Source organism: Dreissena polymorpha, chromosome 1, assembly GCF_020536995.1.
Source record: "Dreissena polymorpha isolate Duluth1 chromosome 1, UMN_Dpol_1.0, whole genome shotgun sequence".
NCBI classification, from domain to species: domain Eukaryota; kingdom Metazoa; phylum Mollusca; class Bivalvia; order Myida; family Dreissenidae; genus Dreissena; species Dreissena polymorpha.
In genome coordinates, this window is record NC_068355.1 from 182,278,132 (window position 1) to 182,297,018 (window position 18,887).

General features: G+C 36.2%; 1 long non-coding RNA gene and 1 pseudogene across 1 annotated transcript; one reads left to right on the plus strand and one right to left on the minus strand.

Annotated features, from left to right (window-relative positions):
* Positions 1–10,989: 10,989 nt before the first annotated feature.
* Positions 10,990–12,145, plus strand: LOC127864218 (uncharacterized). Its single transcript, XR_008041585.1, has 2 exons — positions 10,990–11,076; positions 11,422–12,145. It is a non-coding gene; the product is annotated as an uncharacterized LOC127864218 (long non-coding RNA).
* A 1,395-nt stretch (positions 12,146–13,540) lies between these two features.
* On the minus strand, positions 13,541–14,883 carry LOC127864873 (P2X purinoceptor 7-like; annotated as a pseudogene).
* Between the last annotated feature and the right edge of the window lie 4,004 nt (positions 14,884–18,887).

Below are 18,887 nucleotides of genomic sequence, written 5' to 3' on the forward strand. Positions count from 1 at the left end.
TATTGTTGTATAAACAAACTAATTTAGGAAATAGAACCTTGAAATTTAGAAATTGATTATATAGATGTGTAATGATATGGGTTATAATGAATATATCATTATTATTAACAAACTAATTTAGGAAATAGAACCTAGAAATTTAGAAATTGATTATGTAGATGTATAATATAATTAATATATTATTCTTATGAGTTTATATTTCAGTAATATGTATATGAAAAGTTAAGATGAATGTATATATGCAATGTTAAGATAAAGTCTGAACAATTAATAATACATCTTGGGAGGTATTTACAAAACTAGGTTAAGATTTATTTAAAGTAAGAAAGCAAACACACTCAGAGTGGGGTATAATTGGAATCAATAACATAGAAAGTCAGACCTGATTAAATCCAAATAAGAATACATTGAGTCCAGAGTCAGCATATAGATACGAGATTATAAGTAACACTCATGGTCAATAAACAGCACAGATGAAAAGGTCCGCTATTGTCTGGAGTACAAAAGTGGGTTAGGAAAATACAACAGATAGACTTAGAAAATAATGTTTAAACTATAAATACAATTTTGATGTTAGAGAACAGAGTAAAATAAAGAAATATTTTAGACATCAGAGACTTGTTTTATCTTCATTTAGTACACTCGATTACGTGACACGTGTTTAACTGGTGCGCGGTGACAACAGGATCAACCAGAAGTACCACTTCTTTCACGGGCCAGAGGGAAGAAAACGTGCCGGACCTCCACAACGAACGGGCAAATATTCGGTGAGTGACTGACTTATTTTCCTATGGTTAATTATATAAGATGGCAGATCAAGCGATTCCACAATTCTTTCAAAATTTAAGCGAACAAATTAGAGGAGTAACAAATGCTATCGGAACTCAAAGCGTCTCACAAGTAATTCAAACTTATGACGGAAATCCTAAAGAATACAAAAATTGGATCAAAAACATAGAGAAATATGGGGTACTTTCACGTTTGGCGGGGGATCAATTGAAGTTAGTAGCTTACCAATCTAGTAGGGGACTTGTTAGCGATTACATTCAGAGGTATTTGACTGATTTTCCTGATGAGTCATGGGCAACCTTAAAAAATGAACTTAAGATAAGATTCGCAGAAATCCAGGACCCTCATTATGCTCGTGCTCTCTTAAAAACACTCAAACAACAACCCGACGAAAATGTCCAATTATTCGCGGAAAGACTTCTGTCTTTATCTAGTGAAGCGTATGAAAATGTTGAGGATAACCTCGAGATGATCGAAAGTCAGTTAATTGGAACTTTCATTGATGGCCTGAGACATGATTATTTACGCCTTAAATTAATGCGAGAAAATCCAACTACTTTAGCGTTAGCAGTCAATTCCGCATTAGCCGAACAAAATGTAAGAGCAAGATTTGAATTAAGGTCACATTTGAGTCATAATCAAGTTCAAACACCACTTAATAGACCTGTTCCCATGGAAATCGATCATTTGAGACCATCAAACACTTGCAGGTATTGCAAGAGACAGGGTCATGTTATACAAGACTGTAGACGTAGGAAAAACGAAATAAATGCATACGCGGTAGGTCAAAGCAGTTACGCACGTAAGAACGAATATGACAAAAAATGGAAAGACAAAATAGACTGTTGGAATTGTGGAAAATTGGGACACTTCAGTAGAGAATGTACTCAAAGAAAACCATACCTTAATCAAAAAAACTAGGAACGTCTTACCAAAAAGGGGTCTATGGTAACGACGGAAACGTAAAGACGTATAATATTGCTTTGTGTGGAAACCCAAATTCTTGCCTCATTTCAATAGGAAATTGTAAATTTAGGAGCTTGATAGATTCTGGTGCAGAACTTTCCGTAATTAGTAAAAGAGCTTATGATCTATTAAAACACAAACCACCACTTAAAATGACAAAAATTAATCTAAAAGCGGTCGATGGTAACTCGCTATACGTTCGCGGTAATGTAAAATTAAAATTCAAAATAGGGAGTATATATATTGAACATCCATTTTTTGTCGTTGAAAACATTAATAGGAACGTAATACTAGGGAGAGATTTCTTACAAGACAACGGTGTCCGTTTATACTTTGACCTAGGATGTTTAAGAATAAAAGATTGTTATGTACCTCTGGAAGAAGATGTACACCTTTCAATAATAGCGAGGCTAACTAGACATACCGTTCTTAAACCACAAACTGCATATAGACTCCTTGCCAGGACTAAAAGAAACGGCTTACGCTCAGATCAAAATTATGAATTTACTGGAATAAGTAATTCTTTCTTTGATAACGAACCCGGTTTAACAATCGTTAACTCAGTAGTCAAGGCAACGCGTGATCGTAAATTCCCTATTCTAATTATAAACAATACCCATAAAACGATTAGACTAAAACGTAATTGTCCCATAGGCCAACTTCAATCTATCCAAGATAATGAAATATGTTCTATCGAAAGCGTTATCAAAAACAATACACCCAAATCAGGCTTATCTAAAGATGAGATTCTATCAGATTTACATGTCGCTGGGGATCAAAAAGAAAATATTCTTCCAATACTCTTAAAACACAGAACTCTCTTCGCAAGAAATAATTTAGAACTAACACAAACTACAGCAATGGAATTTAACATCGATACAGGGGACCATCCTCCCATTAAATTAAGGCCGTATCGAACACCATTAAACAATAAGGTATTCATAGATAAAGCTATTGACGAAATGTTAGCGGCAAACATAATAAGCCCATCGCGAAGTCCGTGGAGTTTTCCTATTGTTTTAGTAGACAAAAAGAAAAATAACCTTGATTCAAATAAAGATCAAAAAGAAGAGAAAAGATTTTGCGTCGATTTCAGACAGCTTAACAAAATTACAAAACCAATTGCATATCCATTACCATTAATCGATGATATATTGGCGTTATTAGGGAAAAGTAACTATTTCACCAGTTTAGATTTAATATCGGGTTATTGGCAAATACCTATAAAAGAAGAAGACAGAGAAAAAACGGCTTTTGCTTCAGGGTTTAGGGGTCTATTTCATTTTAACGTTATGCCATTCGGTGCGTCTGGGGCGGGATCGATATTTCAAGAATTAGCTAATAAAGTACTTAAGGGTTGTGAAGGATTCGCCGTAGCGTATTTGGATGATATTTTAATATTTTCACCTGACTTACAATCTCATTTATCACACGTAGATACAGTACTGCAAAGTCTCAATAAGCATAACCTAAAACTTAAACTATCGAAATGTCAATTCTTGCAAAGAGAGACTAGATACCTAGGCTTCATTATAGATGAAAACGGTATAAGGCCAGATCCGTTAAAAGTAGAAGCGATCCGACAATTCCCTAGGCCGAAGTGCGTACGCGACGTACGATCTATCTTAGGTGCTGCAGGATTTTATAGGAGATTCTGTCCGTCGTATTCAGAAGTAGTAGAGCCTCTCATTAATCTCACGAGAAAGAATGTCCCATTTAAATGGTCAAAACAATGCGAAGATAGTTTCTTACAATTAAAAGACTCGTTAACACAAATTCCTTACCTTTCCTATCCAGACCCGAATAAAGGTTATATTCTGTATACAGATGCTTCGGATAAATGCATTGGATCTTGTTTAACTCAAAAATGCGGGGATAATGAAACCGGAGATTACGTAGGGGAAAAACCGATATTCTTTCTATCGCACCGATTAAACCCAACGCAATGTAAATATAGTACTATTGAGAAAGAATGTTACAGCATATTTTACAGTCTAAATAAATTACACCATTATTTACACAACGCCGAATTTGTTATCAAAACGGATCATCGCCCGTTAAAATTCCTTCTTGAATCTCCGATGCAAAACAAGAAAGTACAATTATGGGCCTTAAGTATAGCAGGTTACAATTGCAAAATTGAGTATATATCGGGAAAAAAGAACATAATTGCCGACTTTCTAAGCCGACCACCAAACACCAAAATAACGAATGACCGAGACGAACAAACAGAAATAGAATTAGATATTAACGATAAACATTATACAATTAGTTCGGAAATAAATGGAAAAAACCAGACGCGCGAAATTAATGTAATTGACTCTACGCATATCGATCACAGACAAGTAATTGATAATAGCACGATCCCACAAACGGTTATAAATAACGAGACAATCGAACCCGATAAAATAAATGATTGTAACATGGAAATTGAACAAGGAAAAGACCCACACATATCTGAGATTAAAACAAGATTAAAATTAGGAAAACAAAACAAACACGAAGATGAAAAATTCATTATGGTTGACGGGATATTATACTATATATCGAGCGTCGATGAAGAACCTACCTTTAGGCTTTTTGTACCTAAACACCTGACAGGTTTAATTATTAATCAATATCATGACGAAAATGGACACGGTGGTTCTCAAAGACTTTTTCATACCATAAAAGAGAAATATTATTGGCCTAAAATGTTCAAAGAATTGCATGATTACGTGTCGAAATGTATTGTCTGTCAAACTAGAAACTTTAAAGCAATTAAAGCTCCCGTATCATCAGAAACCGCAATACCACCATTCCCTTTCTCGGTCGTTTCCATAGATATATGCGGACCATACCCAACAACGCTTTCCGGAAATAGATATATAATATGTTTCGTGGATCAATTTTCCGGATATATAGAGGCTTTTCCGTCGCCGGATAAGTCATCTGATAGCGTAATACACCTGTTAGTAAACGAGATTTATTGTCGTCATTCATGTCCCATAAGGATAATTACCGATAATGGTAAAGAGTTTACTAGTACGGCGTTTACAGAAACATTAAAATCCATGAATATCCAACACGTCAAAACGTCCACATATCACCCAGAAGCTAACGGTAAAAATGAACAATATACATGAACTATGAACAATAGTTCGAACATTCGACTATGAACAATATACTATCAAAACGCGTTCAAGAAAACGTACAACAATGGGATTTACATTTAAACATGTCTTTGGCAGCTATGCGATTTTCCCATTCAGAGACATCAAAACATTCGCCTTTCTTTTTAGTATTTAACAGAGACCCCATTCTACCAATAGACAATTTGTTAAAACCTAGGCGTAAATATAACGGCGAGGATTATCATAAAATAATATTAGAAGAACAACACAAATCATTTAAAAAGGTGTGTGCACAAATTCAAAAATCTAAAGATAAACAAGCCGAATATGCGAATAAAAATACAAAAGATATCAAATTTGAGATTAACGACCCCGTTTACTATAAGAACTTACACCGTACAAATAAATTAGACAGTAAATGGAGACCATATTATCGTATTATCGAACAAAAATCACCGTTAACATACATAATAAAGAATCAATTAGACAACTCAACTATTAAAGTTCATGCTGACCAAATAAGACATGCTAACATAAATGAGTGGCCTATATCAAATACTAATATGAGACGCCCCATAAGGAAAGCAAATTTAGCTTTTGCCGAAAATAGTGAGTCTGATAGTGATTTAAATAAGTCAATACACGGATTACCTATCATCACTAGGCAAACCTGCCAAATTCGGGACAATTCTGATGAGGAGGAAGACATCCCCTTAGCAGAATTGCAAAAAACATTTACGGAAAAAACAATTCAAATACAATGCGTCAAACTCTAGCGAATCCGACACACATCAATACGATAGGGCTGAACAACAATATCCACCCCCGCGACAATCGGACACCGATTCGACCGATCATCACATGCAAATTGATGAAATAGCTATTAAGCACAAAAAAAGAAAATCCATACGACAACGTCAAAGATCGAATAAATCTATTAAGAAAGTGATTTTCACGTGCCTAGAGGCAATAGCTGATCATATGTAATATTTACCATAACGACCACACGAGCAACGTTGACGTCTATACGCTTAAATGACCCCAAGTTATGTAAATAGCATTTAGTTAGTAACCAAATCAGATAATATACTTCTTCTTTGTAATATATCAGATGATGTTGCCATCATTTGTTTTGATATTATCGTTGCGCATGATCGGAGGACTTGAGATTAACGAAAATGTTATATTTCAAAAAGTTAACGAAGTGTCTGTGACCAGAGCTCATTGGCAAATAGCCCTACTTCTCGATACCAACGTCTTCTCTACATTTCTTACCCAACTTGAAACAAGACTAAACGATATCACAAATACCACGAAAGTCATGACGTCCCAATTCAAACGTAATGATCTACTTTTACAAACAGACGCCTTTGAACAATCATTAGCACAACTCCATACGGAACTCGAATACATCCGTTCTGACCATGACAACATACTTGACAGCTATCTAGATTATAAAACGCTCAGTCATACCCAGAAACGCTCATTGTTACCCCTAGGCGGATTCTTTAAATTTCTTTTTGGCACAGCTGCCGATTCTGACATCCGTAATATTCAAACGCACGTTAATCAACTTCAAGAAAGCCAGATAACTATTATCCATGTGTTACAAAATAGTTTATCCATTCTCAATGTTACCCAACAACACATAACTGAGAATCGCCACTCCATTAACACTCTGATATCTACCCTCAGACAACTTGACGAAAAAATCATGCACACATATGAACGTTTACAGGCAATGACCCATGCTGTTCAAGATTATACGGTTAATTACAACTCCCTGAAGGTCATGGTTGATGAATTACGTCAGGCTGTTTTCCACGCATCACTATATCTAGAAACTTTTAAAGGACAACTTAATATGCTCAGCACTGGCAAACTTTTTCCATCTCTTATTTCACCTATTCACCTGAAAGACGTACTATTAGACATTGCGACAAAATTGCCTAATAATTTACAACTACCAACTAATCCCAAGACCGACCTATGGCATTATTACCAATCTACCTCAACGACCGTCATAATGTCACCTACTACTATTATCATTACAATGGACATCCCTCTCCTCGAGATAGGAGCTTCCTTCGAGGTATATGAAGTATTCAATTTCGATATGCCCTACTCACCCGCTAACGAAACTATCAATGACAATAAGATCCACTATAACATGTCCGCTAGATACGAACTTGAAACTAAGGGCTTCTTGATTGACCAAGCGCGAAATCACTACTGCCTATTGACAAATAGCGAAATGAAAACTTGTCAAGCGCGACGTACATGTGACGTACAATCCCCATTCTACCAAGTAGACATGTCTAAATTATGCGTCATAGCCATTCTGATTAACAACACTCAACACATAAAGGATTATTGCAAGGTGATCATACACCCTAACACCGTCTTACCTGATGCCAAATATTTAGGATCTGGTAACTGGGCGATAGTCTCTAGACAAGACCTACGCCTCGTGACGATATGTCAAGATCATTCCCAAAATAAAATATCCGCTCGCGCTATCGCCCCCATAGACATTGTTAATGTACCCATGAACTGTCGCGCATACAATGAATACATTACATTAAATGCCTGGTACATTAACTCCAGTCAAACCCGGCTTCCGACCGACAAACTCGACATACCTACCTTTAAAGGTTCTTCCATTTGGAAACCATTCCATACCTCTCTCGTTAATTTCACTAAAACCGAAATACCTCATGAACTATCAAACATCAAAGAAATACCTATGGAAGCTTTAATAACAAAACTGCAGAGTATCAGACAATTAAATGACATTGACACGACATCAGGTGACTTCCCATTATGGGGTTACATTATCATAGGTGTAGCGACCGCTCTGAGTTCTGGTGCAGCACTCCTTATTTACTGTAAATGTAAACGTATGACCCGATCTAATCGTCCCATAATTGCCCAATTCCGATCTGCCAACGATGATATGCACCTGGGAGAAATCAGTCCCCCGGGTTATGTGGGCGTGGCTTCCTGTGATGTGGCGCACGAACCTCTCGTGTCTGAGGTCAAAAAGCCCTCAGCACCCCCGCAACGACCGAGAACACTGTCATCCCTATACCCGTCTCTACGAGGTTAACAAACCCTTCCAGACGACAACATCAGGATGATCCTTGACGATAACAACTTGTCAACAACCAAGTTGTGAACCATAAACAGCACCATGGGCTGTTTACTGGATATTACCTACTATCGTCAATAATGAACAGAACGATATACTTGAAAACTAAAATCTACGAACAATTGTTTAGTGCACTACCACATCGATCGATATATCACCCGTATTCGTCTATTGTGACTGTATATATGTGTTGAACACTCGTATAATCTTCAAAGAACGTTTGGAATATGTATTATTAGGATGTTGTCTATAGTTAACCAAGATGCGTTGAACACTCGTATAATCTTCAAAGAACGTTTGGAATATGTATTATTAGGATGTTGTCTATAGTTAACCAAGATGCGTTGAACACTCGTATAATCTGCAACGAACGTTTGAAATATGTGTTATCGCCACATTGTATATAATTTACCAAGACTAATGTCAACACCATGAACTGTATCTAACGATGATTTTGATTCCACGAGTTATTCTACCGCAGAGTGACTCTACCGGACGCGGCCGCCCAATCTACCGGAAACCCATCATCCGCGGGCACCAACTCTACAAGACCAACATCGCGCCCAATCTACCGGAAACCCATCATCCGCGGGCACCAACTCTACAAGACCAACATCGCGCCCAATCTACCGGAAACCCATCATCCGCGGGCACCAACTCTACAAGACCAACATCGTTCACTGACACCAAACTTCACAAACTTTATCGTCTGCCGACACCCAGTCTGCAGGAGCTTCAATATCACCCAGTCTACAAGACCTACATCAACCGCTGACGCCAACTCTACAAGAACAACATTGTTCGCTGACGCCCAACTACACTAACTTTATTGTCCACTAAAACAACATACAAGAACTGTGCTGCCCACTGACGGAACGGATATAAACATTTCATTATTTTTATAACTATATATTTCATTTATTAACCATGTACCTCGTTGACCTCTTTGTACACATTGCTTTTTGGATCACTAATTCGATTTTCTTTCAATCATTTTTTAGATTCTACAAAGAATTTAATTTTCAAATTCCAGTTTCCATTACTTTACCCATTGAAGAAACTCAATTAGAAGAAATACATTATTTTATAACTACGTTTGAAAAAATGTCCACCCTTGAACAAGAACATAATGTTTCAATTTTTACTTATATGATGAGATCTGGCGAAATTCAAGTGGATACATTGATTTTCTTGATTACGTATTTCAACATACCTCTTCTTCATCAACAGATGCTCAATCATTTAACAAACGAACAACACATTCTCAATTATCAAATTTGCAAAGCAATATTCACGTACTACGGCATTGACTCTTTAGAATCACTACAAACATTCCGTCGATTAAAATATTCAACATCCATCCCAAACAAAATACGCAACATGTCAATCACCACATTCGCTCAAACAGATAACACTCAATTGCATAACCGCATCCAACAATATTTCACTCAAGGCCACCAACGCCAAAGACGTTATCAATTTTTATCAAAACTTTTATGTAAGTTCTGTTCAAAACATAGTATAGCAGCAGTACAAACACCTTGCTGTAAACTTACCTATCATCCAACATGCGGCACCCCATACAGAACTCTGAACAACGCACATGTATGTACTTTTTGTTTTACACAGTTGACATTACCAGATATAGCCCTCATTCATGCATCACATCGGTTACCACACATACAGAGATACAGACAAATACTACTAGAACACAAACAACGCAAACTTGGTAATAGACAATAAAAAAAAAAATAAAAAAATAAAAAAAATTATATTTTTAGAATCTTATCTTCGTCCAGATCTCAGGATTAAATTTTTGACATCATCATAATTTTTTCATATCATGAAATAAGAAAAAATTCAATTGAAAGGGTGAGTTGTGTAACGTAATGTACATATACTATATATAATATTAAGAATTTATCTCATTGTACATTATGGTATTGTTATTGTCGTGTTATTGTTGTATAAACTAATTTAGGAAATAGAACTTTGAAATTTAGAAATTGATTATGTAGATGTGTAATGTAATGGGTTATAATGAATATATTATTATTATTGTTGTATAAACAAACTAATTTAGGAAATAGAACCTTGAAATTTAGAAATTGATTATATAGATGTGTAATGATATGGGTTATAATGAATATATCATTATTATTAACAAACTAATTTAGGAAATAGAACCTAGAAATTTAGAAATTGATTATGTAGATGTATAATATAATTAATATATTATTCTTATGAGTTTATATTTCAGTAATATGTATATGAAAAGTTAAGATGAATGTATATATGCAATGTTAAGATAAAGTCTGAACAATTAATAATACATCTTGGGAGGTATTTACAAAACTAGGTTAAGATTTATTTAAAGTAAGAAAGCAAACACACTCAGGGTGGGGTATAATTGGAATCAATAACATAGAAAGTCAGACCTGATTAAATCCAAATAAGAATACATTGAGTCCAGAGTCAGCATATAGATACGAGATTATAAGTAACACTCATGGCCAATAAACAGCACAGATGAAAAGGTCCGCTATTGTCTGGAGTACAAAAGTCATAGTACTGACGAAAGTAACAGAATTACTCTATACCAATAAAAATTGATTAGTACCAATATATATTGATTAAATTTTAGTATATCCGCCAAGCAAGTGAATACATGAAAAAGTGTTCCTTCTAGAATATTCTGACGAATCAACCAATGAATAATAACCATACTAGCTGAGGACCAATCAAAAGTTTAAAAGAAAAAGATGCAAATTAAATTGGGGACAAAATGGGGATGTTTGGAAGGAGAGCGGCACTCTGCGCTTGGGTTAGGAAAATACAACAGATAGACTTAGAAAATAATGTTTAAACTATAAATACAATTTTGATGTTAGAGAACAGAGTAAAATAAAGAAATATTTTAGACATCAGAGACTTGTTTTATCTTCATTAAGTACACTCGATTACGTGACAATGGCCATGATGGTCCCTTCACCGACTGTCAACATGAGGAGCTCGATGATAGGGATTGGTTGAAACCAGGTTTTTTTTATCAAAGAGGTTATTTTAAATTAAATGATCTCTGAAGTACAAGACTATAGGATAAAGCTTGTCCGTAAGCTGTCACAAATTGTGTCCGGACAAAAAATATTTACGAACACGAAACTTCATGTAAATAGATCTTATTGAAGATGTTTATAGCACATAAACCATAACTGAAGCATCTCATTCTTAATTGTACATGTACTTGGAAGTTCCCTTGTCCCATGATATATCGCCAAAGCACTCGATAATGCTGATGCCTTTTAAATTCTCCTTCCCTCTAGTTGTGACATAGTAAAAATAGTGAAAACATGAAATTTATTCTAACTAAGATTTTGGTGACCTTTTTAAACCCTTTTTCAGGAAGCAAAGCAGCTGTGAAGGTTGAGGAGATAGTTCTCAGCAAGCGCCTTTGCACAGATGTGGCTAAACTGTCAACTGGCTACCAGACGTCTACACTGGAAAGTTTCCACGCCACCATTAATCACTTTGCCCCAAAGATGATGAGCTTTTCATATCATGGGCAAGCCTGTAGGCAGATTATCGCAGCACTTCATTTGAATGAAAACGTCCACATAGAAGTGGCAACAAATACGGACGGGACAGAGAAGCATGTGGTTGTATTTCCAAAATACAAGAGTGGGGATGATTTCTCAATGAAACCAACAATGGTTGACCAAACGTTTCATTATGTGGACAAGCTCATGAATATGGTGTTTGAAATATGTGAATCGAACCAACCGACAGTGATGGCAACACCTGCTCCACCTCCTTTAACAAATGGCAAGCGCAGACCGACAGAAGAGGAACTGCAAACAGTTGTGGCAAGGCGGTTTAAGCGTTTATGCTACTAGTGTGTTAGTGGTGTCAAAAGGCATTCTTGGTGCACACACACAGCTATTTTTAAACATTATATTTGTGTCTTATTCTTTGAATGTTTGTAGGTGCTATTAATTCTCTGAATGTTTGTAAGTGCAAAGATTTTCTATTAGCTCATTGCCTGAAGTGCTGTTGAGGTACTGTATAGAAATAGTAATTGGTGTTTGTTTCATTTGCTTGCTTATTGATAAATACTACACACAAATTATTTCGGTCTTAGTTGTTACTGTTGTAGCCGTATGTGTACATTCATATGAGCACAGATGTCAAATAGACCTTCAAGGTTTTGATAACTGAATACAATTGTTTAAAAATTTAAACGTTGTCCATGTCAAATGCATATCCTATAATGAATCTATTAGGAAATTTAACAAATACAGTGTTAACATGATACTCAAGTTTGTTCAACAGGGTTCACAGGATCACAACGGAGTCTTTTTTATTTTCATTGATATTTTTAGAATACTTAAGCTATTTCAAACTTCAATTTATTAATATATTTCGGTTTTGTCAGGTCAAAAATGGCCATAAAAGAAGACACCAAAATAATTTATGTATGTTTAAATATAATAGCTGCAAGTGTATAGCCCTCAAGTTCTCTGAAATACATTAGATGAGCATGATCAAACAATTACATTTGAAATTGATTTCTGAAGCAAACGATAGAAAGTACCCCGGTTTAGAGAATTGAGCCTGCGTGGCAGTCTTCTGGTTAAAGGAGTAGGCTACCGATAAAACTGATACTTGTATCCGATTGGTGATTGGAAAAAATACATATTTTTTCTCAATATTTAATGCGTTGAAATTTCGAATACAAAAGACATTAGTCCAGAGGAAAAATATTGCACATAGCATATTAAGCCCAATTATTGACACATATAATTGTGAAGAGGTAACTGATAATTAAAAAAAAGGCTAAGCATTCACAATAATAACAAATGTAACTACTGATACTTTAATGTCAGTTTCAAGATATTGACTCGTGGCGGCTTTTAAGGCAAATAATGCTCTTTTGGTCATTGTCGGCTCGGGTACTACTTACGTGTACCCCGGGTACTTTTAAGTATACTTACATGTACCCCGGGTACGGTAAATATACTTAATCGTACCCGGTCGATATAAGACTGTACCCGAGTTGTATTTCAGCCTAAAATCCTATGTCGTAAAACGCGCTACCGATTATCTCAAACAAACTACTCTTTTTAAAAAACTGTATCAACATGCTTTGTGAGTATGAGTTTCAATAATATAGAGGCCATTTTACAGGGAATTGACATAAATGTGAATATATTTAATTAAAATAAAATAGCCGACAACGACCGATTAAGCTTTAAATTTCCAGGGTACGTTTTAGTATATTTACCGTACCCGGGGTACATGTTAGTATACTTAAGAGTACCCGGGGTACATGTAAGTAGTACCCGAGACGACAATGACCAATCGAGCGCAAATAATCCTTTGTTGCTTACATTGCATTACAAACAATTGCATTATTTGTGGTTGTTGTTTCTGACAAAAATAACAATAAAAATACTCTACAATTTTATTTCAAATAAATATTCACAAAATCATACAATTTTACAGGATAATGATGTCCTCATTCTTAAGTTTGCAATTGGAAGCCTCTGTATTGGTCAGATGGAAACTGGTCCCTCATTCTTTGGACGCAGCAAGCTGGGAGTACAACACGTACTTCTTTTCCAAGAAAACCCCAGCACCACCTTGCAAGCTGCCTATAACCAACATACCGCATGCGCCTGAAAAAAAATAGAAAAACAAATATAGTTATTGTTGCTTAAGAGTATTAAAGCTATACAATTTGTATGATCCTATTTACGATCCACCAACGGGAGACGGAAAACTACAACGGGCGAGGCATGGTATGGTATTGCGCAAGGGGGGTTAGAGGGTTAGGGTTAGGGTTTGGGTTAGTGTTAGGGGTCGGGTTAGGGTTTGAGTTAGCCTAAACCCAACCCTAACCCTAACCCGACCCCTTACCCTAACCCTTACCCTAACCCATTTTGGGGGTTATCAGCCCTGACCATGCCTCGCCCGTTGTAGTTTTCCGTCTCCCTCCACAAACAGATTCCAACGAATGATATCAAAATAAGCTTAAGCAAATGTTTGTTGTTAATGGAACAACAATTATAAAAACTTACTCATTAGCCTGGTGATGCATCTGCCCATACTGCTGGACATACTGGTAGTAGGCCGTTTCCAGGACATACTGTTAAGACAGACTGTCCGGAAGCCTGGGTGTTCTGTGATGCACTGGAGGGCTTCTTGTGATTCACTGTTGAAGCTGTCACGTTTCATGTCGACATTCTCCACCTCTCTGCAGCACACTGACTCCACTTCACTGTCCATGGCTGGGCAGTTTGAACAAAGACACCTGAAATCAAAATCATACACACAAATAAATCACTGTGAAATCCATATTAGTTTTGGATGTTGTTTCACAAGCAGTTGTTAATAAAATGTTGTACCAATACAATACGTTACTGTATTGCATTCAAATAATAAGAGAGTAAAAGTAACACCAAATATAAAAATAAATTAAAAACTTTAAATCACGGTGATACACCTTCTACTTCTATTTTAACATAACTATCAAACGAGGTACGCTTTTATAACGAATCAAGATTGCAGTTGATGTTTCGATAATTAACTTGCTACCAAGTGTAAGTTCGGCAAGTAAGAAAAACGCATAATCACCGGTAATTTAACGTATCAATTCGAGTTGCCTCGTCGGATTTCCACTTCAGGCACTTGTTCGCCTGGCAATTCAGGTCGTCTATCGCCGAGATCTTCCTCATTCCTTCTCAATATCGGTTCAAACTGATATGGCTGTGCATTTTCTTCAACATCAGACATCTCATCTTCAGTAAACGACTCGGAAATGTAACTATTTCTATCGCTTGATCGGCTGCTGTCGCTGTCCGCCATTTTGCTTTGTTTGGAGTTGTCCTTAGAGTGACGTCACCGTTCCGATGAATTCCTCGCTAGTTTCCGGAAGAATTTTCGGTAATTTCCGTCCAGGTATTATAAAGAGTGTTATTTATGACCGATTTCGCAGGTAAAACGTCGGATTTTTCCGTAAATTTTTTGGTTAAATGCAACTATACTTTAATTCAATCTTGTTCAAAGCAACTTGATATTGTCGCTGTAGCATACCTTTAATTTTCGTTTCGCAACGTGCAAACGAATCAGCTCAGAAATACCAAACACATTTTAAAAAATCTATTTTAATTGGAAGATTGGAAGAAACTACAGCCAATTATATCGCTCGTTTTAAAAATGCTTAGGCAGAATCTACCAGTGTAAAATGCGGAAAGATTTCGCGGGCCACGGTTATATAAAGAGTATGTTCATTTTTGTGACCCCCGGAACAAGGTCATATTAAACCCCAGGGGCATAATTTGAACAAACTAAGAAGAAAACTATTAGATTAAACTACATACCAAATTTGGTAGCCGTAGGCCATACGGTTATGGACAAGAAGATTTTTAAAGTTTGCACAAAGTAGCCCCTTTATAAGCATATGTTCATTTTTGTGATCCCCGGGGCAGGGTCAAATTTGATTCCAGGGGCATAATTTGAACAAATTTGGTAGGGGACTATAAGATGTCTCTACATACCAAATTTGATAGCCCTAAGCTCAATGGTTATAGACCAGAAGATATTGAAAGTTTTCACAAAATAGGCCTTATATAAGGACATTGTAATTTTGTGACCCCCAGGGCAGGGTCGAATTCGACCCCAGGGGCATAATCTGAACAAATTTGGAAGAAGTTCACCACAAGAACATTCATAGGAAATTTCAGCAGAATTAGACCAGTAGTTTAGGAAAAGAAGATGTTTAAAGGAAAAGTTAACGCACGGACGCACACACGACGGACACAGGACCATGACATAAGCCCCTCTGGCCTTTGGCCAGTGGAGCTAAAAAAGACATGAAATTAACATGTCATCCAAAATATTTCCATCCGGATATATGGTCACTTTCGACATATTTAAATAAAACCCGACTTTTTTAAGTTTATAAGAAAAACATTCATAACACATGTTCATACTTCAACGCCTTTGTAAGCAGGCACCATCTGACCTAAAATGGCACTAAATGACAGGGTTTAATCGCATGTTTACAAGATGCTGATGTTGTTGTTGGTCACAGCCAAGCGGCCGCAGTAATCTCCACTAGTAAACATCATATGTTCAGTTTTGTGACCCCCAGGGCCGGGTCAAATTTGAGCCCAGGGGAATAATTTGAACAAATTTGGTAGAGGACTATTTGATATCACTACATACCAAATTTAGTAGCCCTAGGCTCTAGAATTAAGAACAAGAAGATTTTTGAAGTTTGCACAAAAAAGGCCTTATTTAAGCATATGTTCATTTTTGCGACCCCTGGGGCAAGGTCAAATTTGTTCCCAGGGGCATAATTTGAAAAAACTAAGTAGAGAACTATTAGATGTCACTACCTACCAAATTTGATAGAAATAGGCCCAATGGTTATGGACAAGAAGATTTTTATAGTTTGCACAAAATGGGCCCAATATAAGCATATGTTCAATTGTGTGACCCCTGGGGAACGGTAAAATTTGATTCCAGGTGCTTAATTTGAACAAACTTGGTAGAGGAGTATAAGATGTAATTACATACCAAATTTGATAGCCCTATGCCATACGGTTATGGACTAGAAGATTTTTAAAGTTTGCACAAAATAGAACTTACATAAGCAAATTTTCGATTTTTTGATCCCCCAGGGCGGGGTCAAATTTGACCCCAGGGGCATAATTTGAACAAACTTGGTAGAGGACTATTAGATGTCACTACATACCAAATTTGGTAGCCCTAGGCCCGATGGTTATTGACAAGAAGATTTTTAAAGTTTTTACAAAATAGGCCTTATATAAGCAAATTTTCAATTAATTAACCCCCCGGAGCAGGGTCAAATTTGATCCCAGGGGCATAGTTTGAACAAACTTGGTAGAAAACTATAAGATGTCACTACATAGCAAATTTGGTAGCCCTAGGCCCAATGGTTATGGACAAGAAGATTTTTAATGTTTTCACAGAATAGGCCGTATATAGCAAATTTTCAATTTTTTTACCCCCCGGGGCATAATTTGAACAAACTTGGTAGAGGACTATAAGATGTCCCTACATACCAAATTTGGTAGCCCAACGCCATACGGTTATGGACAAGAAGATTTTTAAAGTTTGCACAAAATAGGCCTTATATAAGCAAATTTTCAATTTTTTGACCCCCCGGGGCAGGGTAAAATTTCACCCCAGGGGCATAATTAGAACAAACTTGGTAAAGGACTATAAGATGTCACTACATACCAAGTTTGGTAGCCCTAGCCCCAATGGTTCTTGACAAGAAGATTTATAAAGTTTGCACAAAATAAGCCTTATATAAGCAAATTTTCAATTTTTTTACCCCCAGGGGCAAAGTCAAATTTGACCCCAGGGGCATAATTTAAACAAATTTGAAAGAGGTTCACCACAGGAACATTCCTGAGAAATTTCATCAGAATTGGACCAGTAGTTTAGGAGAAGAAGATGTTTAAAGAAAAAGTTAACGCACGCACGCACGGACGCACGCACGCACACACGACGGACACAAGACCATGACATAAGCCCCGCTGGCCTTTGGCCAGTGGAGCTAAAAATGAGTTGCGTCTTAAAGTGTGCATAGGGAACAACTTCAGTGCCTTTAGCGCTTTGACTTCATCAAGATTTAGTACAAAAAAATGTGACTTATAGAATGGTATCAAGGCATTTTGTTCCAGAGTGAACAAATGTTGTTGTTTTTTTCTTAGATTTGACCAGGTGGCCTTGCATTTGTGCAAATTCGACTCATATTAGCTTAGGTATTTTCAGTGTATACATTCTGACCAAGTTTTGTGAAAATGGACTAAACATTGGTTATATATATGAAAAAAAAACACAATGTTTTTGTAAAATATCATGGGCATTTACAAAATTGTGACATTTTTGTGACACAATTGTGAACTGGTGATCCCATGATGGTAGAATGAGGACAAGTAAAAGCAAACTTTATAACGATGATGTACATTGGAGTTTAGTTTAAACCTATTTATTATATACCTGTTTAATGCTTTTAACAAAATACAGGCTGTATCAATCGTTGAAATAAAAAATCCCATATTACACTACTCGCTGTTTCCAATTCCGTATTACCATAGTAGCCGGACTACTTCTACCCATTTAATGACGTCACATTACGCGCACCGAAAATAGAAATATTTTATATTACGAAATATATTACGTAGTTCATCGTGTGACGTCATTTCTGTGACGAAACAAAATAGTTTTATCTAAACTCTATGGAATTTAAGGACCTGTCGGACGTGGTGTTTTTTAACAGTAAACTATTTGTTAAAAACATTTAACTAATTCAAAACGTATTTTGAAGTGTGTGTTTATCATGCATAAATGTATATTTCGATAGGAATACAATAAAATAGTGTGGTTTAAACTAAGTTTCGATAAAGCCATGGAAAATAGAAGTGGAATTGCATATTGTTTCAACGTTTTTGTTATAAACATCGGATTAAAGTTGTCAACTTAATTATTATAAACATTGGATTAACGATGGCATTAAGGTAAGCGTGTCGAAAACCTGCGTTTTCCCGGTTCGAATGATTACACGTTAATTTACATAAACTGTATTCATACGCGTCCTAAATAAACTATGGCGTACCGTTTTAGTAATTGTTTTGTCAATTTTGTTAAAGTAAAAATACAATTGTTAACTGTTTTCGTTAGTTGTTGTATATAATAAAAAGAATATTACGCTAGTCAATTGTTCAAAGAGTTTGTATCACTCTCGTGACTTGTGCTTTTTTGCATCACACTCGAGGATCCGCCTCTCGTCGGATACGTCATCACACAAGCCATTCGAGTGATACAAACTCTTG